The sequence below is a fragment of the Gorilla gorilla genome, chromosome 2, assembly GCF_029281585.2.
Source record: "Gorilla gorilla gorilla isolate KB3781 chromosome 2, NHGRI_mGorGor1-v2.1_pri, whole genome shotgun sequence".
Lineage (NCBI taxonomy): Eukaryota > Metazoa > Chordata > Mammalia > Primates > Hominidae > Gorilla > Gorilla gorilla.
In genome coordinates this window covers 91396854-91421608 of record NC_086017.1, presented here as the reverse complement: position 1 = coordinate 91421608, position 24755 = coordinate 91396854, and positions in this window count along the sequence as shown.

The following is a 24755-nucleotide window of genomic DNA, read 5'->3' as shown; positions in this document are numbered from 1 at the left end:
CTTTGAAGCCATCTCCTCCTCTGCTACCTGTTATTGTTTTCTACCTCTCCCTGTCCCCAGTGCCCTGGTTTCTTCTACATCTTATCCAGTGGTTTGTGTCCTCTTCGCTGGGATCTTAGGGCCTTGACATCATCCTGTCTGGGAGCTTTAATGTCAAGGTCATGAAGAAAATCCCGGATAGATTCAGGCATAACCTGAGAACTGACAGAAATGATTCCTCGTGTCTGTGGTTAGGAGACCACAGAACTGACAGAAATGATTCCTCGTGTCTGTGGTTTGAAAGATGTAGGAGGCCTACATCTTTCAAAATAATCAAACTGCAGGATCAAAAGACCTCCTCACCATCAGGGTTTGGAAGTAAAGGGAGAGGGGCGGAAGACTCCTTCCTGTTACGCTTTCCCTCTAGTGGCCTTCTTTGAGTTCTTGGAAGAGGTAGCACTATTTAGCTTTCCTCATGAGTGGGTTTGTGTCTTTTAAAAAAAAGTGTATTAAGAGACAGGGCCTCACTATATTGCCTAGGCTTGTCTTGAACACTTGGGTTCAAGTGATCTGCCTGCCTCAGTCTCCCAAAATGCTGGGATAACAGGTATGAGCCACTGTGCCTGGCAGAGGGTTTGTGTCTTTGGAGTTGAGGGTAAGATATCTGTAAAACCTATGTACTAGGCAGCAGTTAGCCAACTGGAAAATGTCTCCCTTGGGCATTCATGGCTGATCATAAGTCGGTTATGCATAGAACTAAAAGACCAATCGATATGGTTTGACTGTATCTCCACCGGAATCTCATCTTGAATTACAGCTCCCATAATTCCCACCTGTTGTTGGAGGGACCTGGTGGGAGATAATTGAATCACGGGGACGGTTTGCCCCATACTCTTCTCATGGTAGTAAATAAGTCTCACGAGATCTGATGCTTTTATAAGGGGTTTCCCTTTTCGCTCGGCTCTCATTTTTCTCTCTTGCCTGCTGCCGTGTAAGATGGGAGTTTCGCCTTCCGCCATGATTGCAAAGCCTCCCCAGCCGTGTAGAACTGTGAGTCCAGTAAACCTGTTTTTCTTTATAAATTACCCTGTCTCGAGTATGTCTTTATCAGCAGCAGGAAAATGGACTAATATACCAATTAAAGCTTCAGTACGTAAAAAAGGAACAATATTGGCTCACATTATTGAATAGATCTGGGAACAATTTTGTCTGGAGTTGAAACTTGAATGAGGAACTAAATATTCTGTATATTTTTGACTTCCTTATCTTTGTTTTGGTTTCCTTCAGGTACAAATGTCACAATATGGCTGTCAATGCTAAAACCGTAGCCTTATAAAAATACTCCAGTCTCTGTGGTAAATATCTTCTGTCTTAAGAAAAAAAAAAGGCACATCTACTAAGAGAAAACTACTACTTCTTTCTTGCTACTTGGAACTGTGAATCTTCCTTCTGAACATTTTATTCATCTACTTTCCTTATCTAGGGTAGCAAGGAACAAAAATAAATATAGGGCTGTGAAATCATAGATTTTGTGATTTCCAGGATGAAAAAGCCCCAGGCTGCCAGTCATCCCCTTCCAATAGGGGAGAAGGCCCTCTATTTGTAGGAGACAGCTGGAACTCCGTTTCCACATTTCTTATCAGTGCCTGTTGAGGCCTATGCCATAGAGTATCTGTGTTGCTTGTTGCTTAATCTTGAATGACAATGAATTATAAGATTAGTACAATGAATTATAAAACTAGTTAATGTAAAAGTTTTTCCTAGTCTTTTTCACTGGATCCAGTCCAGCACTGATAAGGAACTAGGGAAGAATGTCATTTTTAATTCACTCTTGAAAGATACTGCTATAGTTTAAATGTGTCCCTCAAAAGCATGTGTTGGAAACTTAATTCCCAATGCAACAGTGTTGGAAGGTGGGGCCTAGCAGGAGGTGTTTAGATCATGAGGGGCCCTCCCTCATGAATGGATTAGGGCTGATTATAAAAGGGCTGTAAGCTGTTTGAGTTCAATCTCTTGGGTTAATGTGTGCTCTGTCTGTCTGTCTGTCTGTCTGTCTCTCTCTCTCTCTCTCTCTCTCTCTCTCTCCTTTCTTACCCTTCCACGTTCCACCATGGGAAAACACAGCAAGAATACCCTCACCAGATATGGCCTCCTTGATCTTGGACTTCTAGCCTCCAGAATTGTTAAAAATAAACCTCTGTTCTTTATAAATTACTCAGTCACAGGTATTCTAGTTATAACAACACAAAATGAGGGCAGATGCTGTTTACACATACTTCTTGCTGATAAAAGCAAAGCTAAAACTCAATTTACAAATGGGTTATCTGCCCTTACTGCCATGTGGATATTAACCAGTGAAGTTCCCAGATTTCCTATAGAAAAGCACAGCCAAATGTTCCAAGGTTCATTTTCCTGAATGCCTACTGAATGTCCCTAAGAATGTGCCCATCATCTGGAGGTCTGACTCCTGCTGACCCAAAGTAGCTCCAGGAAGATACCCTCTAATGCAATCATGACAGGTGGGGGAGATCAGCGTAAGCTGTGATAGATAAGCTATAATGACTATGGAACCCCAAAATATGTTTAGCTCTTTAAAATTGGTTGTTGATAGCATATTTTATTATCTAAGAGTTGTGGGGGAGAAAAAAGTCAGCATTCTATTTCATCCAGGTGTTGGGAAATAGTTCTGTGGAGCAGGTTTGAATTGACAATAAGTGGGAGTCATGACGTAGTTCACAGATTCTTTATTAATCCCACAAATATGTATTAAAAGCCTACTATGTAACATACAGAATACAAACATATTCCCTGGCTTTAAGCATCATATGAATATTTTAAGGTCTTTTGGTTTACTTAAATGTTTTCTGGTTTTGAATCTTTCTGAAATTCAGTGAAGACTAATATTACCAGAGAAAGAGACTTGCCTGTCTATAGATGAAGCCACTGCTATTTACAAAGGAAAGTGGCTAATGTTCAGTCAGAAACAATTGCCAACACTCATTAGCATGAGACGACCGGGGCAAATCTTGGAAAATGAGAGCAGATCAAGTGAGGCTCATCAAACACAGGGGTCCTTGGGAGGATTGTGGATGTAGGGACTGGGATTTTAGTCTAAATCTATAATTCTGAATTGCCACCAGAAAATCAAAGGCACATGTCTGAGAGTTAATTGAGTTAGGGTTGTTACATAATTTAGGATTTTCCTTAAATATCTTAAGAATTTATTAAGAAACATTTAAAATAAAGTAGTCTGTTAGAGGAAAAGTTAATCATTTTGCTAAAGTTGATAATTTCAGATGTTCTAAAATGTTCCCTGTTGAAAGAAAAATAGTATCATGGACTGTTTAAGAAAAACTATTGACTACCATGGCTGGCTTGTTGACCCTGATTAAGTGATGAGAGTCTGATATTAAATTTGTTTTTTAAAATTATGGAAAGTCAGATTGTGTCCAAAATGTACACAAGACTTTGAATAATAAAGAAAATGTTTAGAACTTTTGTCAGTGGTCAGGGTGAAAAATTTCCTTACTGAATCCAAGTAGAAGGTATATTAACTACTGTATTTTTGAGTACTTGTGTTAGATATTTATTTCCTGTTCTCAAGGAATTCATATTTTCCCGAGAAAGACTGACCTTATTCACTCATCACCAAGTACCAAACACCAGTGTCAGACACTAAACTTAGTTCTTTTGGGACTTCGCTAGTCCCAAAAGCTGTAAAGCAAGAAGTACAACAGGATTCTTGGAAGAGTAACAATCTGGGTGGGTTATGATGAAAATGATTGATTCAGTCCCTGCCCTTACATAAGTTGTACTCTATTGTTGGGAAGTGGAAAGGAGTGATGTTTAATCAAAGAATCCTACAGTACAAATACAACTGGGATAACTGGTGTCAATAAATTCGTATTGTTCTAAAGAGAGCATACTAGGGGGATTTTATCTAGTCAGTAAGAGTGGGAAGTGATTTCTGGGGACATGATATTTAGCTGATATCTGAAGGATGCTTAAGATTTAATTAGAAAAAGTAAAGAGGGAACTACGAAGCAAAATATGTAGAAGTAGCTAAAGAGGCCCTGCGAAGAAAGGAATCATAGCTCCTTGCTGAAGGTGAAAGACGGTGTGGATGGACTACAGATGTTATGTGAAATAAGGATCTAAGTGAGGGATCTCAGACTACTTGGCTTAGAGGGCACCTAATGATTTTGGACACTGCCTTAGGGCCTCTGGAAGCTACTAAAGTGTTAAAAACAGGGTGTGAGATGTATAAATTATCATTCCATTAAGATTGTTCTGGTGGCCATATGTGAGGAACAGAATGGTAAGGAACACAAGTAATTATGAGCAGAGCTATCAGGCAGCTCTTGCAGTTGCTCAGTTGAGAAACAGCCATCATCCAGAGCAGCGATGGTGGAGGTGGGACCCTGCAGGTAGACTAGAGAGATATTTAGAAGCTATAATCACTAAGACTTGGTGAAGTATTGGATAAAGGCAGTGAAGTACAGGAAGGTCTTAGGATAATTCCTTGGTATTTGGTATTTGTAACTGTACTCTTTTTGATCAATTTCACAAAGAAAGGAAGCAAAGAAAATGATTCAGTTTTGCTACCATAATGATATGCACATGTTGCCAAAGACATTAACTGAAGTGGTCAAAAGGTAACACAAGTGTTGGATAGCTACCATTGAGGTTTCTCATACATACACATACACACACACAAATATGTTCATGGAGAACTGTGATGAAATTGTCAGCATCAGGGCCAGTCAACTATGATCCTTTCTATGTGTTTTGAGATCTTTGATTGTAAATAACAGAAATCAACTCTGAGTGAATTACATAAAAGGAAATTTATTGGAAAAATAATGGAGGATTACAGAATTCATGGAATGCTGGGCATGAGCATAGGTCTTAGAAACAGGCAGGGGCCAGGCATTGTGGCTCATGCCTGTAATCCCAGCACTTTGGAAGCCCGAGGCAGGCAGATCACATGAGGCCAGGAGTTCGAGACTAGCCTGGCCAACATGGTGAAACCCCATCTCTGCTAAAAATACAAAAATTAGCCAAGTGTGGTAGTGCACATCTGTCATCTCAGCTACTTGGGAGAATGAGGATGAGAATCACTTGAACCTGGGGGCTGAGGTTGCAGTGAGCTGAGATCACACCACTGCACTCCAGCGTGGGCGACAGAGCGAGACCCCGTCTCAAACAAAAAACGAAAACAAACAAAAAACAACAACAAGAAACAAGCAGGTCAGGTAGTCCCAAAAGCTAGAAAGCAAAAAACACAAGAGTCTTGGAAGAGTAAAAATCGGAGTGGGTTACAGCTGCTAGAATGAAATTCCAGTCATTTCTGGTCTCTTTATCCTTCTGCTCAAGAGGAAGCATCTGACTGGCCTAACTCAGGTCGCATGTCATCATCCCTTAAATATGGAAGCGGGAAACCTTACTGGAGGAGATTATTCCTCGAAACGATATTAGGATCCTATCAGAAAGGGAAATTAAATTTGAAAAGCCTCAAACAAATCTCTGCTACATCTCAGAAGGCACTTAACTTACTCTCTTTTAAGTCTTCACTGAAGCAATGCAGAAATGCAGCAAACTTTCTGACATTTGTTTGCTTACAAATGTGAAAAAGAAAGCATCTTCTCTGAGTTGGCAGTAACTGTGACAGTGAAAAAATAATTGAGCTTGCCCCTTTCTGCATTCTCCTTTCCCTCCTCTTCACCTCACACATTCAGGGTTGACCAAGTGGCCAGATCTATTCATCTTGGTTATTGCAAATACTGAATATATCAAATTACAGGGGGATGTTAGGTTAGTGGGTGAGGGTGGGGGTGTGAAGAGGGAGAACCTTCCTTTAGTACACAAATACAAACTTGTTAAAATTCAAACAAACTTTAATAAAAGAACTTTTACACAGATTAGTTATAAGTCAAAATGAATTCTAAAAGGATTTCATTATGATTCAGAAAGGAAAAAAACATATTTTTTGTATGCTGCAGTTTTCTCTCCACAAAATAAGCATTTTCTTACAATTTGGTATGTAACTCTTCTATAGTTACATTCTTTAAACAGAAGACGTTCATATCACTGTTGATTTACATATATTTCACAATACTTCCCCACCCCCTACAAAGACAATTCAAAGATATTCACCAGAACGTTTACAGTTGCATATGGAATAATGTTTGTAAGAGTTTTGCTTCCGCCCATCACTTTCCTGTCAGTACAATTCTCCTCACTCTTCTGAGGAAAACACGTCTCTCTTTCTGAACACAATTTTGGTTCCCAACTGTGTTAAGTAATTTATCTCCAGTTGTTGTCCCAAATCCTGCATCAAATTACCTAAGTTGTCAGTCAGGTTTCCACATATTGCTTCAGCAATCTCAGCCGTGTGTCCTGACCAGCTCCAGCAGAGAGTTGATTGCTTTACTCCAAAATCCCTTGAAAAGTTAAATTGTTAACAATACAAATTCACTGGAAATTGGGATAACTCTTTGCCTCAGCTTCAATCTCTTCACCTTGAGCCCTGGGCAGTTAGAACTCATCTCTGGGCAGCAGGGTGGGGAATTGGAAAGGTGAGTGGTAATGCAGTTATTGCCAGTAGCCAAAGGAATAGTTAGATGTGTACTTAATTCTGGCAGTAGGTGCTCAGGCGCCCACCTGCTTCCCAAAGCAAACAAGCACTGATAAGGATGGCCAATTAAATATAATCTGCATTCCAGGGTCCCTGCATATTCCTGGCCAAATAACCAGAGAGAGACAAAAATAAATTGGCCGAAAGGGCAAGGGATCTATTTACTTTAACCTAAAACTCTGCTTAGATTCAGCTCTTGACTAAGGAGAAATATTTTCTTTTCTTTTTTCTTTTTTTTCTTTCTTTTCCTTTTTTTTTTTTTTTTTTTTGAGACAGGGTCTTTTGTTACCCAGGCTGGAGTGTAATGGTGTGATCATAACTCACTATAGCCTCAACCTCCTGGGCTCCAGTGATCCTTCTGCCTCAGCCTCCCTGAGTAGCTGAGACCACAGGTGTGCACCACCATGCCCAGCTTATTTTTGTTATTTTGTGGAGAGACAGGGGTCTCACTATGTTGCTTAGGCTGGTCTTGAACTCCTGGCCTCAAGCAATCCTCCCACCTCTACCCCCCAAAATGCTCAGATTACAGAGACACATTTTCCTATAATACCAACTAGAAACTTTATTCTGTGGTTTATTTCCATGATAGCTAATGAAAACCATACCTGATTGCAAATATCATACCTTTATAAGAAGGCACTAAAGCCTTAAATAGCCTTGAGTGCTTTCTACTTAATGTTCAATTTGTAGCTAATATACTTTAGGAGTTAAGTGCTAGTGTTTAACCTGTTAAGAGATTGTTAAGTTAACTTGGGTGTTTAACAATGAGCTGTTTTGAAGAATATTACAAGTGAGCAGGTGTTTAAGAGAGCGGATCATAATTTAAAGTACTTGACTGAAAACTAGGAATCTTTAAAAATTACATTTATGTATTAAAGTCTTTAGTAAAATTTCTTTATGAAAAAAAGAAATGACCTAGCAAAGCAGCATAGTGCATTGCATTGCTGTTCTTCATACTATTAGAATGCTGAATCTTGAAGTTGCAAGGGAACTTAGTTTATTTATTGCATCTTTCCATCCATCTTTTTTAAGAAAGTGTTTTCCCTTATTTTATGCTCAGCAAACTTTCCCATTTCTCTGTCCTGTTTTTATAACAAAAATCCAAAAAGAGATGTTTATAGATACATTAATTTATTTTTTCTTTTCTGCTCCAATTAATATGTTAACCCCATTATACCATAAAAAATGCTCTGTGAAGGCCACCAATGGCCTCTACATTGCAAAATCCAATTACCTGTTGTAATTCTCATCTTAGTTTACATCTCACAGGATTTTACATGATTGACTAGTCCTTCCTTTATAAGCATTTCATTCACTTGGCTTATGACGTACGTTCTCTATTGGTTCATCCTTTCTTCGTTGGCTACTCATCCTCAGTTTCACGTGATTTCGGTTCACTGCAACCTCCATCTCCTGGGTTCAAGTGATTTTCCTGCCTCAGCCTCCCTAGTAGCCAGGATTGCAGGTGCCTGCCACCACGCCCAGCTAATTTTTGTATTTTTAGTAGAGAGACGGGGTTTCACCATGTTGGCCAGGGTGGTCTCAAACTCCTGACCTCAGGTGATCTGCCCGCCTTGGCCTCCCAAAGTGCTAGGATTACAGGCATGAGCCACCGCACCTGGCCTCTCTGATGTTTTAATGATGAAAAACCATAGATTTCTTCTCTTTTCATTCTATGCTTACCCCCTTTGCAATATTGTTCTATTTTATGGCTTCATTTGTTGAACCTCAATAAGATATTTAGAGATAATGATTATAAATAATAATTGGATGATTTAGTAAACAGATACTATATCTCAGTCAATTCTTATGCATTATCTACTTTATAAATATGAGCTTTTTTCCACTTAGCTCAAATACAACAGAGAATCCATATATTTTGCTGATTTTTAGACTAGGAATGAGCAGTATATTAAGCCTGAACTAAAGACATAGAAATACACCAAAGGACAATTGAAATGGAAGATTAAAAGGCAATATTTTGTTTTAGCACTCAGAAGAATTGGATTTTTGTAGATGCCAAAAAATCTGTTTCTTAGATATGTAAGAAATCATCTCAAATATTTCCTTATCAAATATTTCATTAAGTTTAATCTATAGACAACAAAGCAAATACTTTCTAATTGCATTTTAATCCCTGAACTATAGTTTTCTTTGTGAACTATTGGAGTTGTAGCTTGGCATCATCAGAAAAATGCATTGTAGTTTGGGATTCAATATGTGTACTGAACACCCATTAAAGCAAAAGAGAGGAGACTGGTTTGGACAAAGAAAACAGTGGAACGGACTTGACAAAGCTTCCAGCAATTCAGCAGATGGCTGTGGAACAAATTTGTTAGAGTGTTTTACATGAGGCTGAACTGTCTAAACTTTACACCCCCTCCTCCTTCAGTAACTGCATGTGGGCTGCCCTGGGAAGAGTGTGATCCAGACTAGGCTGCTTTTTACAGTTGAGACAAAACTTGAAGAGACTGACAGTTGGATAGTGTGCTGAGCACACTCTTCACAGAAGATCTTTCATTTAAGAATGATATGAGTGGCACATCTTCGCATCTACTACAGCATACCCCTTTTCTCACTAGGTTCTGCCTCAACTCTCTTTGGATAGCTGCTCCATTTCACGTGTCAGAAACCAAGGTTTTCCTAATTGGAGCTCTGATGTGGCAAAACTGACTCGGCTTGGTTGGGCACTTAACCTTACTTGTTTTGGGGCATTTAACCACTTGGTCTATTAGGTCCTATACCTGGTTTTGGACATTTATATTGATGACATATTTTTGCTATTGTGAATAGTGCTGTGATAAATACACAGGTATCTGTTTGATATGCAGATTTCTTTTCCTTTGGACAAATATTCAGTAGTGGGATTGCTGGATCATATGGTAGCTCTGTTTTAAGATTTTTGAGAAGTCTTCATACTGTTTTCCATACTGGTTGACTAATGTACATACCTACCATCAGTGCACTAATTCCCTTTTCTACATATTCTTACCAGTATGTTATTTTTTTTGTTTGTTTCAAGAAATTTTTATTTCCATCTTAATTTCTTTATTGACCCAGTGGTCATTCAAGAGCATGTTGTTTAATTTCCATGAATTTGTACAGTTTTCAAAGTTCTACTTTGTATTGATTTCTAGTTTTTTTTTTAATTGTCATCTGAGAAGATACTTTATATGATTTTAATTTTTGAAAATTTGTTGAGACTTGTTTTGTGGCCTAAAATATAGTCTATCCTGGGGAATATTCCATGTGCTGATGAGAAAAATGTGTATTCTTCAGCCTTGTATAAAATGTTCTGTAAATATCGATTAGGTCCCTTTGGTCTAAAGTCCAGTTTTAAACCTGTGTTTCTTTGTTGATTTTTTGACTAGATGATCTTTCTAAGGTTTAGAATGAAGTGTTGAAGTTCTCTGCTATTATTGGTTTATTGGATTCTCTCTTTAGATGCAGTAATATTTGCTTTATAAATCTGAGTGCTCCAGGGTTGAGTGCATATATATTTAGATTTGTTATATCCTCTTGCTGAATTTATCCCTTTATCATTATATAATGATCTTCTTTGTCTTTTTAAATTGTTTTTTACATACAGTCTGTTTTATCTAATTTAAATATAGCTACTCCTGCTTGCTTTTGGTTTCCATTTGCATGGAATATATTTTTCCATCCCTTTACTTGATCTCTAAGTGTCTTCATAGTAAAGTACATTTCTTGTGTGCAGCATATAGTTGGATCTTTTTTTAAAAAAATTCTATTCAGCCAGTCTATATATTTTGAGTAAAGAATTTAGTTCGTTTATATTAAAAATTATTATTGATATGTGAGGTTATGTTCCTGTCATATTGCTAATGGTTTTCTGGGTGTTTTGTATATTCTTTGTTCTTTTTTCTAAAGTTTATTATTTGTTATTATAGTGTGATGGTTTTACATAGCGGTGCCACTAGAATTCTTTCTCTTTCTCATTTGTGTGTTTGATTTACCAGTGAGTTTTATAGTTTTTTGTGTTTTCATGATGGTAATGTCACACTTTAGCTTCCAGGTTTAGGACTCCTTTGAGCATTTCTTGTAGGGCTGGTCTAGTGATAATGTATCTTCTCAGTTTTTGCTTGTCTGGCAAGGATGTAATTTCTTCTTCATTATAAAGGATAATTTTGCTGTATGTAGTGTCCTCGTGTGGCAATTCTTTTTTCTTTCATTACTTTCATTATGCCATCCTATTATCTCCTGTAAGGCCTGTAAGTTTTCTTCTGAGAAACCAATTGTTGGTCCAATGGCAGTTCCTTTGTAGATGACTAGATACTTACCTCTTTCTGTTTTTTAGAATCTTATCTTTGTCTTTGACTTTAAACAGTTTGACTATAATGTACCATGGAGAAGATCTTTTTTGCACTGTACCTACTTAGGGGTCCCCAAGCCTCCTGTGTCTGCATGCCAAATTCTTTTGCGAGACTCAGGAAGTTTTTGTTGATTATTTCATTAAATAGGTCTTATAATCCTTTCATTCTCTCTTTGACTTAAAGGACACTGATACTTGGAATATTTTGTCACTTTATGTTGTCCCAAATGTCACTAAGGCTTTGCTCATTCTCTTTCATTTGTTTTTTTCTTTATTTTTAATCTCAATGTGTTATCTCAAATGACCTACTTTCAAATTCTGAGGTTCTTTCTTCTGCTTAATACCCTCTATTGTTAAATGTTTAAAATGAATTTTTCATTTCATTCTGTGAATTCTTCAGTTCCAGAATTCCTGTGGGTGTTTTCTTTTTTAATTTAAATTTATTTCTTTGATAAAATCTCATTCCTACCCTGGGTGGTTTTTCTGATTTTTTTGTATTACGTTTCAGAATTATTTTATATCTTGCAGTCCTTTTTGAAAATGAGTATTTTGAATTCTTTATCTGGGATTTTGCAAATATTTTTAATTGGGATCTGTTGCTGAAGAATTATTGTTCCTTAAGAGATGTCATATTTTCTTGCACTTTCATGTTTCCTGTGTCCTTATATTTATATCTGCACGTCTGATGTAACAATCACTTCTTCCAATTTTTAAAATATTCTATCTAGGGAGGACTTTTTCCTGAAGATGTATCTATGATGTTGATTGGATAGTGCACTTTGGGTTTAGTTTTGGCTGTATGCAGTGGTATATTCTCTTTTCTATCTGTAAACAGCATCAGTGGTATCTGCTATTTCTTTGGTAGCTTAGAGTGCAGTTATTAGTGGAGGCCGAGAGGAAGTTTTGCTGGGGACTGGAATTCCAGATGGCCTAGTCTTTGGGCCCCTGTGGTGGCAGTGGTGAGCTCAGCATGCCTGTCTTTCAGCCCCAAGCATGAAGGACAGGATCCTTTACTGGATCCAGTGCTAATGGGTCCAGGTGAACCAATTCTTGTGCCTCCAGGTGGCTTGCTTAAATACGAGTAGTGGCAGCAGTGGGCTGGGCACGTGGGTGGGTGATCTTGGGCTCCTGGGCAATGTACATAATGTGGGTGATGGCAGTACCAGTGGTGGTGCAACCCACTGGAACCCAAGCTGTCCGAGCTGGTGTTGGAGTGGCTGTATCAGGTTGGGGGATAAGTCCCGTGGCCTGCTGGTGGCACATCTAAGCGGGTGCCAGCTTTGGTGGTATCCACAAGTTGCATTGGCCCAACCTTATACTCTGGGAAAGTTGCTCAAGTGCCAGTGGTTGTGGGCTGGTCTGGGCTATTTCCAGGCCCATAGGTGTCATGCTCATGTACTAGGCAGATGGGACCAGGCCAATGGACTTATCGTCAGGCCCCTTGGTAGTTCATTCAGGTGCTGATTGTTTAGGCAGGGGCAGGTTGGTCCTTAGGCTGCTGGTTGAGTGCTCAGGTGGGGAGAGTGGCAGCTGCACTGAAGGCCTGCCACTGGTGAAGGCAGGGTCATTCTCAGTGGAAGCAGCACAGACAGGCAGCTGTGGGGGCACATACCCTGCCCATGACTCACTGGCACAGCAACCCATAGCACCAGTGGTGATACTTGTCCTCAAGGTACATGAGCATGCTCAGCCTCCCTTCTCCATCCTGGTCCAGTGTAGGCAGCAGTGGCGGCAGCAGTAGCATTGGCTCTTGGGCAGGACACAATATATTTGGGGGCTGGGATCTTGGCAGGCAGCTGTACCATCCAACTTTTATGTTTTGTTGGTCAATACAGGTATGTCTATAGATATAAATGGATCTTCGATTTTTAATATTTGTCTTTTCAATGTTTGGAAATTCTGCTCATCCTTACTATTTTAATCAAATGCTCAGGTTTTTCTGAACCTTCTTCAGTCTCCTAAATTAATCTAATCTCTTATTTATGTTTTCACAGCATTACATTTTCTTCTTATGCCATACTCGTAATAAGATCATGAGTCTAATAGCGACAATTCTTATGATAAACTTCTGTAAATGTTTTGCTCACCAGAAAGAAGTGTTTCCTCTCCTTGAAACCTGTCTATAATAAGACCTAAAGTATGTGGCTTTATAATCCCTGGAAGAAATGTAATAATAATATATCATGTGGTATGTATCTGCTAACTGAAAACATGATCAAAAAGCTCTTCTTTTTGTCTAGAGAAGGAGGGGAATTACAGAATACATGAGAGAGAGAGAGAGAGAGAGAGAGAGAAGACTTATTGAAGAAAAGCAAAAAAGGGAAGAAATGATTTTGTTCTACTTTCTATTTGGAACTCAAAAATGAAAATTCAACATGATGTGGATATATCTGAGTAGAAATAGACATGTGTTCTACTTAAGCAAGGAGAGAGAAAGAGACGGAAAGTGAAAGCAAGAGAAAGAGAGACAGAGAAAGTAAGAGTAAAAAAAGTGCTAGAGCTAGTGGTGGTTTTGGTGCATGTGCAAAGGGTAGATAGATCTTATTTCATGGTTTTGGCAGGATGCAAGTGGCTGATACTGCTGGCTGATAAGCTTGCCATGGAGGGAAATGAAAGGGGAGGCATGAGCTGGTGGGGCAAAGTACACACATGGCCAAGGTCATGAGGACACAGAGAGAACCCAAATGGCAGCAAGAATCAAAGTAGTAATGAAATAGCAAAGGAGAAATCAGTTTGCTGAACCTTCAGCAAGTGAAGCCAGAATCCACTGGACACAATGCAGTTCAGAGAGTGTCCGCATTACTAGAGTCCTTTAGATTCAGCAATACAGCCCATATCTCTAAACAGGCATTGGTTTCTTGTGGGGGTTGTGGGGGATGAGGTGGGAAAGGTGCAACCAGGAGAAACAGCAATGATAGGGGTTAATCTTTGAATTAATTGCATAATGAATAAATTTAAATGACAATGCCAAATAAACCTGGAGAACGAGGCTCATCACTGCTATGCACCAAGAAAATATAAGGCAGGATTAGATCACATGTGAAAATAAATGTCTTTCATTTCTTGCCATACATGAAAGGAAGGCTAAAAATTGCAATGATTTATTCATACATCCTCAGAGAATTTGGGGCTCATCTGGGTTATAACTGACCCCTCCTTTTTTTTTTTTTTTTGACAGAGTTTTGCTTTTGTTGCCCAGGCTGGAGTGCAATGGCACAATCTTGGCTCACCGCGACCTCCGCCTCCTGGGTTCAAGCGATTCTCCTGCCTCAGCCTCCTGAGTAGCTGGGATTTCAGGCATGTGCCACCATGACCAAATAATTTTGTATTTTTAGCAGAGACGGGTTTCTCCATGTTGGTCAGGCTGGTCTCGAACTCCTGACCTCAGGTTATCCCCTCGCCTCAGCCTCCCAAAGTGCTGGGATTACAGGCATGAATCACTGCGCCTGGCCCTGTCCTCATCTTTTTAATCCCTAGGCCTAGCATTTATAGGTCCTTAATTAATAACTGTGCCTTTAGAGAGTGGAACCTTGTTTTATTTTTCTGTGTTCCTTACAGAACTGAGTTTTGCAAACAGAGGTCATTTAGAATGCTTTTTACATTTAATAATATAATTTCATAGTCATCTATAATTTCCTGTTCTGCATGCATGTGGAACCACCATTTATGGAAAAAGTGTACTCAAAGCATTCTGACTACTTTTGAAATTAAATTTATCTGTCCTCTCTCATTTCCATGTATTATAAAGTGTGTTACTACTTTCCATTTCACCTAGGTTTTAATTATCATTAGGTTTTAATTTTAATAGTGAATTTTGTGGTGCTAATTGATTTTTTCCTTGCTTATATACTTAAAAATATGTCTCTAAACTGCTGAGAAAGAAAATTGGCCTAATAAGAAGTATTTATTGCTAATTCACTTTATACTTAATATTTCTTTACCAGATTTTTAAATATGAATGACACCATTTACTGGAACAGAAAATTTCACAGGGTTTTTACATTAATTCTTCCTCTAATTCTTGCCAATTTGCTGCAACAATGTAATTGCATTGGCTACATTACGGTTAACAGGAAAGATTAGGTATGTAGCATTTTATTGTCTTTGACAGCTTGATGAATTGTGACTTGAAGTGAGCAAGTGCCTTTGTTCTAATTGTCTCTTTTTTCATTAAAGCTGAGAACTATACTTCGGCATTGAGAGACTACTCTTCCTCACTGCTTTTAAGTTAGAGCGGTTCACGCTGATGAATGTTCTCCACCTAAATTGTGGAGGCGGCTCTTTGTTTATGTTTTACCCTTTTCATCATTTCAAGGCTAAAATTGATGAAGATCAATCAATACTAGAGACTGAAAAAGATTCTGAAGTAAAGTAATTTCAGGAAACAGAATGCCTTCTCCTACTTTCCAGAGAAGTTGATGAATAAGATAAAAGAATCCTCATGCCATTTTTGCCATGTATCCTATACAGTGTTTTTGTGTAGGGTAAATCTGTGGTTGATGAATTCAGTGGTCCAGCCTAATTAATCTAGGGTAACACCACAACTTTCATCCCTTCTAGTACATATTTACATTTCTCTTTTCAGAGCTGTAAGTTATTTCCAAGTGGTCGTTTCATGGTCATTTATCCACTCATTTATTTATAATTAATTAATTTCAATCATTTGGTACATTTTCACTGAGGATCAACTTTGAGCCAGGCTCTGTCTTATAGGTAGTGTGGACAATAAAAATGAATGTAACATATCCATGTCCTAAAGGGGTTACATTCTGCTCGTTGGGTGATCAGATGAGAGACTTAGACCCCAACTGTGAAAACTGTTTTTTTGGCTTCAAATAACAATATAGTAACAGTTTGTGAGTGGGAAGGCAGCTCCATTTGGAAATGGTTGGAAGAAATTTGTTGGATGTGTTTACTGTACAGCACAATTCTAGTGATTGCCTTTCATATGTCCACAAGTACATGAAGTCCCCACCAGTGAGGAATTGGGAAGAAACATGTTTGAGCTTTTTAAATCTTCTTTGCTAGGTTAAGGGGTTTGGTGTTGACTTTATTCTGAAGTTGAGAAGAGCCACTAAAACTTTTACAGAAATGAATGATGGGATTATTTCCAAGGTTTAAAAAGCTAAATGGCAGCACTGAGAGTCAGTTGAGGAGAAAGACAAGTTATTAAATGTTCAATTTTTGATAAGGTAAAACTAAATGTTTTTAATACATTTATGGTAAAAAAAAATGACTACAGTGTCCACTGATTTAACTGGTAATGATGAGTGCCATAAAAAAGAGGGTGGCAGTTGGCATGTCTTACTCCCTTTCTGCTTGACTTCATGTGCCCATCTGCTAATTTTGTTTTCCCAGTAATTCTGGCTACTCCATCCAAATGCCCCTTTGACTTGTGCTTGACTCCTGGCTGGCCTCAGAGGAAAGCATCAGTTTCTATTACTTGGTAGCATTGTAGAAAATGTGTGAGACTCAGTTAATTGAGGACTTTGTCAGCATAAAGCAGATGAATCAGTTCCAGTGTGTTTCAAAGAGGTTTTCAAGTCAAGGACATTCCAGTCAAAGGAAATGCAGCTGTTGGGTGGTGAATCATTACATCCCTGGGAAGAGAAACTACTTTGATGCCAGCATCTTTAAACACCTGCCATTGATGAAGTTTGCAATGGCTGGTGGAAGAATGTAGGGGCCTGAGTCAGGAAGAGGTCATGTTGATATTTGGGTCCCTTGCTTGACTCACATTCCATTGTCTATCCAAAGAAGGTAATTTTTGGATCCCCGTTGCTTAGTTTCTTTTTTCTTTACTCATTTTATTTCCTAGGCTTAGTGTCACTGGCTCCGTCTATAGTGTCTGTCTGAATAATAGATGTTTATTTGAATAGTTTAGAGCTAGAGCTAGTCTCCTTTCATTCATAGCTCCCCAAGTTGATGATTGTTAGGTCCAGAAAGGACACCTGGTGACCAAGAAGTCCTTAACATTTCCCTCAGCTTAATTTTAGACAAGCTTCTTCTTAACTCTAGGCCCCCACCTCCCTTTTCTTAGAGCATTTACTTTAGAAAATTGTAATTGTAATTTTGTTTTCTTCTCCTTTCAGATCTAAATCTTTTTAAAGCTTCTTGCCATTTTTACAACCCAGGAATATCTTTCTCAAGGACCTGGGAGCCACCCCTTTGAAATGTAATCATCAAAAAAGAAAATAGAACTGCTTCTATTTCTCACTCTCTCTGGGAAAGCTGAATCCTAACTTAAGCAGAAAATACCTTGCTCCAAGTTGTAAAACTATTACCTCTTATGAAGATACAAGAAAGTTTACTTTTTCTTTAATTGGGTAAAGCCAATTAAACACAAATGGCCTGCAATTCTCCCACCTCCTCTCTCTCCCTGCGGTCAAGTTTTCCCCCAAGAACTTTTATCTTACATTTGCAGTGGTGGGTCAATGACTCTTTTGCATAATAACAGGCAACCATGAAGGAACATGAGACTCTATTTTGGGCTTTATGTTCTTGGAATCAGCAGAGTTCAACTATATTCCTTCTCTGGGACAGAAAAGTGGAAGGGCTGATGACTGAATATTCTGTAGACTCAGATTGGATGAGTTAACCATAATGTGTACCAAGTATGAAAGGCAGTAGGTTCTTTGTAGTGTCTATTTAGATCTATGCAGTGATTGGGAGGTGGCAGCAAAATCCACAATCTGAAATCTCAGAGTGAGGATTTCCCCGGAAAGATACAACACAACATAATGACTCTGCTGTAGGTAACTAGCAGGAAGAAGGCAGGGTCCAGGAGCATTGAGATGCTGGCGAAGGGTGGTAGGCTGGGAGTGGGAAGAATCCCATTCATTGCAAATTGATTAAAGACAGATGGCTGATACAATTATAGAGAGGAGCTACACTGAGGGCAGTGGCTGAGGATGAGGGGAACTAAAAGATATTTTTAAATGTTACAAAAACTATCAACACTCTGGTGGAGGGAAGGTCGAGACTTTTTATAGAGAATGAAAATACTAGGTATAAGCCAAGAACAGAAGCTGCTCAGAAATGCATCCAGATTGATTGACATGAATGCCTGGAAAGTATTTGGCTGCCTCTTCCGTGAAAAATGCAGACAACTCAATGAATTGAAGTGAAAACCTGAACTGTTTGATTTAAGGAAATTTTGATTAAATCACATTTCAATTGGCTACTGATCATTTTCTTGGAGGAGGATCCTGGAAAGGGAAGGGGCTCTGAACTGTGCTTGTTCTTCTCTGTTATCCTGCATTTTGATTCATATGAATGTTCTGAGTGAGTGGGTGCATGGACCTACTGATCAGATGTATTCATTGTGACTGTTGTTGGTGGCTTCTTTAGTAGCTGAATGCATGGCTCAGAACTGCTTAATAGCTTAAAAGGTGTCAATGGTTGCAATGCTGAAACAATGTCACCTCTGACAAGATGTTTAAAAAAAAAAAAGGTACTCTCCTCATCCAAGCATAATTGGAGGCAAGGGTGCTATAAAAACAACCTCCTATTCTGGCCAGTGAAAGTCATTAAAAGTCAGTGGTACTTGGAGATTCACTGTGGACTATTGAGGCTTACAAACAAGAAACTGTTGTTGTAATGCAGCATCTCATTACAATGACTGAATAAATAGCCATCTCCAATGATATTTTATATATAACCTTGGGTATTGCTAATGCTGTCTTTTCCATACCCCTTTAATAAAACATCCACATCACTTTCTGTTTACTTGACAAGCAACACAATATGTTTTTACTTGTCCAAGCTTCCCTGGCAAGTGAAGCTGGACAAATCTGAATACATTGTGGACTAATAGATGAGGTCTAAACATTCCAGGATATGGATATTATTTTGATAGTTGTCGCCAATGAAAAAAGAAAAACCTCTTCTCATTGCATGACATAGCATCTAAGCCCAAGTGACTAAATATGAATAGGACCTTAAATGTGGATAGACTCTAAGACTGGCACACTTGGGAGCTAACTAGACTTCAATCCTTAAAGACAATTCAGTCTATTAAGTTAAATTTGATGGCCTTTCTGTCTCCCCCTGGAAAGAAGGGGGCCCATCAACTGTTTGACCTCTTTTGATATCGGAGAAAATGAATTCTATACTTGTGCATGTTACTATAATCTCCATCCCAAGGCTGCAGGTTACTGTCCAAACTTCATGGGCAGGCCACAACCTTGAAAAGCCTCCTTAATCAGTAAGACAAACCCTATTCTTGGGCTATCAATTACTTCAGGGCCCAAATTCCTTATTCCTGAGACCAATCTCATAGCTATTTAGAGCCTTACCAAAAACAAACAAACAAACAAACAAACAAACAGAAACAATAATAACCTCCACCAGTGTTCAGTGGCTTCTGGGTTTTTGGATTTGAGAACTTTATTCCGATGTTTATCAACGGCTGTTAGCCTGTGATTGGGCCCTATTGAAGGCAAATCATTTTCGCTAAAGGAAGATTTGTGACTTTTTCCTGCAAAGCATTCTTACCAAACCAAAAATTATATAAGAATTTTAGGGTAAGTTAAGCCCAAAAATAATCTATTGAAAAATGGACATGATACAACCAATCAACAGCTAGGCTTGGTTTCTGAGTCCTAATCAGCTTTATGAACAGGCAACTCCCTACTCATTTCTCATAAATTGGCCCACACACACCTTTACCCAAATTTGAAATATTGTTCACTGAAACCCTTAGCACAGTAGGAGTTTTGCCAATAAGATTTTCCACCTTAGAAAAGGCATGAGTCACTGATTGAAAAAAAGGAAATAACTTTTCTCCAAGGTGGATAAATCCCATGCAATGCCACAACAATCTGCCATACATAGTGATGGTAAATTGTTGATAACTCACAGCATTGGTGGTTCTACACAATGAACTTAACTTTTGTCATCTTGATCATGGAGTAGCCCATCTGAAATTGACTGAAATAAAAATCTATATAGATACATGGTACATTATTATACTTGAGTGAAATAAAAATCTATATAGATACATGGTACATTATTATACTTGACTGAAATAAAAATCTGTATAGATACATGGTATAGTTATTATAGACATGGTATGTTAATATATGGTCTGGCTTTGAGTCACTCATGACTAGACTATTAAAGACAAGAAAGTGCTGCCTTTAGCAGCTACCTCTCATTGAAACAACTCAATCGTGAACTCAATCTTAGTGTTACATGTGTACCTGTCCATGTGATGTGACCACATTTAAAAGAAATAATTTGGGCATGGTGTGGTGGCTCACACCTGTACTCCCAGCACTTTGGGAGGCTGAGGCGGGTGGATCACAAGGTGAGGAGTTCAAGACCAGCCTGGCCAAGATGGTGAAAGCCCGTCTTTACTAAAAATAGAAAAATTAGCTGGGCGTGGTGGCGGGCACCTGTAATCACAGCTACTCAGGAGGCTGATGCAGAGAATTGCAGTTTGTGCTGAAAAATCCAAACAGACATATGTGGCCATTGTCTCTACTCCTGCTTGTTGTACCCAGGTTTGCACTCATCATAGTAATAAAGCCACCATATTTGACTAGGATGACCAATGGAAAATATCTTGACATTAATAGAATCCTGTATTTTCCACCCATTCTAGCGTCTCCATTAATAACATCTAAAAGGTTAGCTGAACTGGCTGCCTCCTGCTCTGTAAAAGTTGTATACTGCCCTATCTCCTCTATCTTAGCTGAGCAACAGTATATCCAGGAGTCATAGGGTAATAAACCAGGAGAGTCTGAGCAGTTTGGCCATCTTTAATATTTTTAAAATTTATGTTTGCTTTTACAAAGGTACATGGATGTATGGTTTATGAACTTTGGAGGGTGGATGGGTAGTGTATGACCTTGGTGGGTGGATGGGTGGTTTATGATCCTTGGTAAGTGGATGGATGGTGTATCATCATCTTGGTGGGTGGATGGGCAGCGTATGACCTGGGTGGGTGGATGGGTGGTTTATGGTCCTTGGCAAGTGGATGGGAGGTGTATGACCTTGGGGGATGGATGGGTGGTTTATGACCCTTGGTAAGTGGATGGGTGGTGTATCGTCTTGGTGGGTGGATGGGCAGTATATGACCTTGGTGGGTGGATGGGCAGCGTATGACCTGGGTGGGTGGATGGGCAGCGTATGACCTGGGTGGGTGGATCGGTGGTGTATGTTGCTCAGTCTGGGGATACCTGAAGAGACATGAATCTAGATAGTGACATTGCCTCTTATGGTTCTACAACTATTTTTTTTTTACCCCCAGAAGTTGTTTTTAATAAGAATGATTCCTGAGTCCCTGCAGGACTTTTTTTGTTTGTTTCCTTAAAAGTAGATATAAAGCCTGGCTTTTAATCAGAAAGGGATGACAGACCTCAGGCATTAATATCTCTGACACCAGGAAGTGTGTGGTGGGTGTAAATTTCCCATATCACATATGGATGCAAAGGCCAAAATGATCTTTTACAATTGTTTCAAGCAGTGACTTGCTATCCAGGCAGCAGGAGACCTCCCAGACAACTATGCAAGAATGACTCTCACTCAGGATCCATTAGAGCTAGGAGGAAGGCTCACATTTAATGAACAACCAAGGGCCACGGGATTGACCGAGGAGAAAAAACTTTGGATGGTTTTGAGGCTCATCCTCCTCCCAAATCCCCCTCACAAACACCTACACACTTTTGGTGGTTTACCAAGTGGCTGGCACAACACTTTTGAATTAGTACAACAGCCTGATACCAGAAGCTAAGCTCAGAGGCTCTCCAGCTGTGCTCTACCCAAGCATGCCTCTCTACTTGCCATCAAGAGGATGGAAGAGTCATGCACTCTGCTGCATCTCTGCTTGTGAGTTTCCCCAATAAACCTTATTTTATTTTACATTTACACTTAGAGTCGTGTGGTATATGTGTGTCCATGAATGACACATGCAGACAGAACATAAAGGTAGACATTATTTTTAGCTATAGACCTTTGTTTAAATCCCAATGGTAGGGAGGAGGAAGATCTATTAAGAACCCAAAAGGGACCATAAGATTTGTCTACATTATTTCAAGTAGATGCAGATAATTTAAAACCTATGAATATGTAATGCATAACTTAAAAGGTTTCAAATGTAAGACGTAAATACATTGTAATAGGCCTATGCCTCAGAAGACAGAGGAAAATATTACAAGGCCTTTAGTGCATGTTGATAACTCTGCTTCTATTACCGTTAGATCATAACTGCAAAAACCCATACATGAAGTACAATAAATCACTATGCATAGAGTTTTAGTTCGGTGAACAATGTTTCAAATAAAAGGATCTTACTTAATGGAAAGGGATAGACATGAGTTTTCTTTCCAATGGGATTTCAATAAATACAACATACTTACTACAGAACATCCAAGGTCACACCTGCAACTCCAAATCTCATTTTGTATGGTTATTGTGAGACCAACGATGATTGATGTTTCTGTATAGTATGGAAAGGAACATTTATGACTTCAATGCAATTCTTAGTTATAAAAGTTTGATTTTTGGTTTTGAGTGATTAGGAATCACAGTAAATAAAGAATATATTATGTTGGTTCTAAACTTTTGCATATCATGCGAGTTTGGAAACATTAAGTCCAAGGGGGCAATTGCAGAGGAATTTTGCATCAGTAGTGAAAGCTGTGCTGCAGAGAACAGGCAGGAGAAGTTCGTGGAATCGGAAGATGGAATATAGAACAATTTCCTGAGAAAAGGTAGCGTCTTGGAAGTTGCAAGTAGCTGAACCTCTAGTCAGGTAAAGAACTCAAAGTCCTAGAGACAGTTATGACAGGCATGGCCACTATTCGCTTTAGACACTTTGAAAGGATTGAAATTGTAATACTCCTCACTATTGGACTTATTAAAAATACATTGGGAGAAAAATGATTACTCCTAATATGGAAAATCAGAAATAGTTACAGTTAATGTGGCTCATGAATCTTCAAGAAGAAACAGAATAAAGAAGATAGCTGGAGTTTTATCATTGTGCAAAAAAAAGAGCACTTCTTCAGTCTTATGGAAATTATTAAAAATTTTAGTGGCATAACTTCTAAAATGATTAATGGCAAGGGTCAGAGGACCAATGGTCATTGTCCTTTAACAGGAACAGAACTGAACCTGAGGCAAAGTAGAGGTCTAAATGTGATGATAGGCTTGGCCTGTCGATAGTTAGAGATTGAGCCAACCCATTCGATTAGAAAATCATGGAATTCCTTTGACTTGATGAGCTACTTAATAATAATATTCTTGTTCAATTTTCATAATTGCTATATGTTGGGTGCACTTTCTGTAAATTATAAACTGGGAAGATGGCCAAGATTCCCCAAAATGAAACATATAATTTGGAAAGATTTTCATATTGTAAGAAAATGGTCCCAGTAAAACAAAAATAATATCACACAATGAAGGAAGCCTCTCTGGAAATTATTGAAGCATCTAGGAATTTGACTATTCTAGATAGTTCATATAAATGGAATTATACAATATTTGTCCTTTTGTGTATGGTCTATTTTACTTAGCATAATGTTTTCAATGTTCATGTATGTTGTAGTGTGTATCAAAACTTCATTTTTATGACTAATATTTCATTGTATGTTATTTATCACATTTTGTTTATCCATCTGTTGATACACATTTTGATACTTTATATTTTTTTGGCTATTTTGAATATCTTTTCTAGGAACCAGCAAACTGTTTTCCACAGTGGCTATACCATATTACATTCTTTTTTTTTTAATTGTGGTAAGTACACTTAACATAAGATCTACCCTCTTAACAATTTTTTTAATGTACTAGCAATGTACAAAGGTCCAATTCCTCTACAGTTTTACTAACACTTAGTTTTTTTTTAAATTATAGCTATTCCAGTAAGAATCAAATGGTATCTCATTATGGTTTTGATTTACATTTCACTAATGACTAATGATGTCGAGCACCTTTTCATGTGCTTATTGGCCATTTGTATAACTTCTTTTGAGAAATGTTTATTCAAGCTCCTTGACCATATTTTAATGGATTTTGTGTTTTTTGTTGTTTTGTAGGAGTCCCTTACCTGTAATGAATATGAAACTCTTACCAGATATGTAATCTGCAATTTTTTTCTCCCATTCTTTGGTTAGTATTTTTACCTTCTTAATCTTTAACACAAAAACATTTTTAATTTTGATGAAGTCCAGTTTATCTATTTTTGTTGTTTTTGCTTGTGCTTTCAGTGGCGTATCTAAGAATTCATGGCCCAAACCTAGGTCATGAGGATTTACTCTTACGTTTTATTCTAAGAGTTTTATGGTTTTAGTTTTTACACTTACATTAGTAATAACATGTTATATATGTCTTGAGGTGAGGTGAGAATCCACATTCATTCTTTTACATGTGGAAATCCAGTTGGCCCAGTATCATCAATTGAAGTCACTATGCTTGCCTCATTAAATAAACTTTGAAAATTTGTTAAAAATAAATTATCACAATAGGGAAGTTATAATTAACAATAACTTGTATATTTTTAAGTGGATGCAGAGAATTGTAATGTTCTCAACACAAAGAAAAATGTTTTAAGTGACAGATATCACAATTACCCTGTTTGATCATTGCACATTGTATATATGTATGAAAATATTACATGCACTTTGAAAATATGTACAGTTATGATATATGAATAAAAAATACAATATAAGCCCTAATTATCTGATATAATTAAAAATCAAAATCTGATTAGGAGAAAGAGGCATGGCAGGGTGTGGCTAAAGAGACAGGAAGGAGTCTCATCAATAAAAGGCTCTCCTGTGTCTCTTCCCCACAAGACCT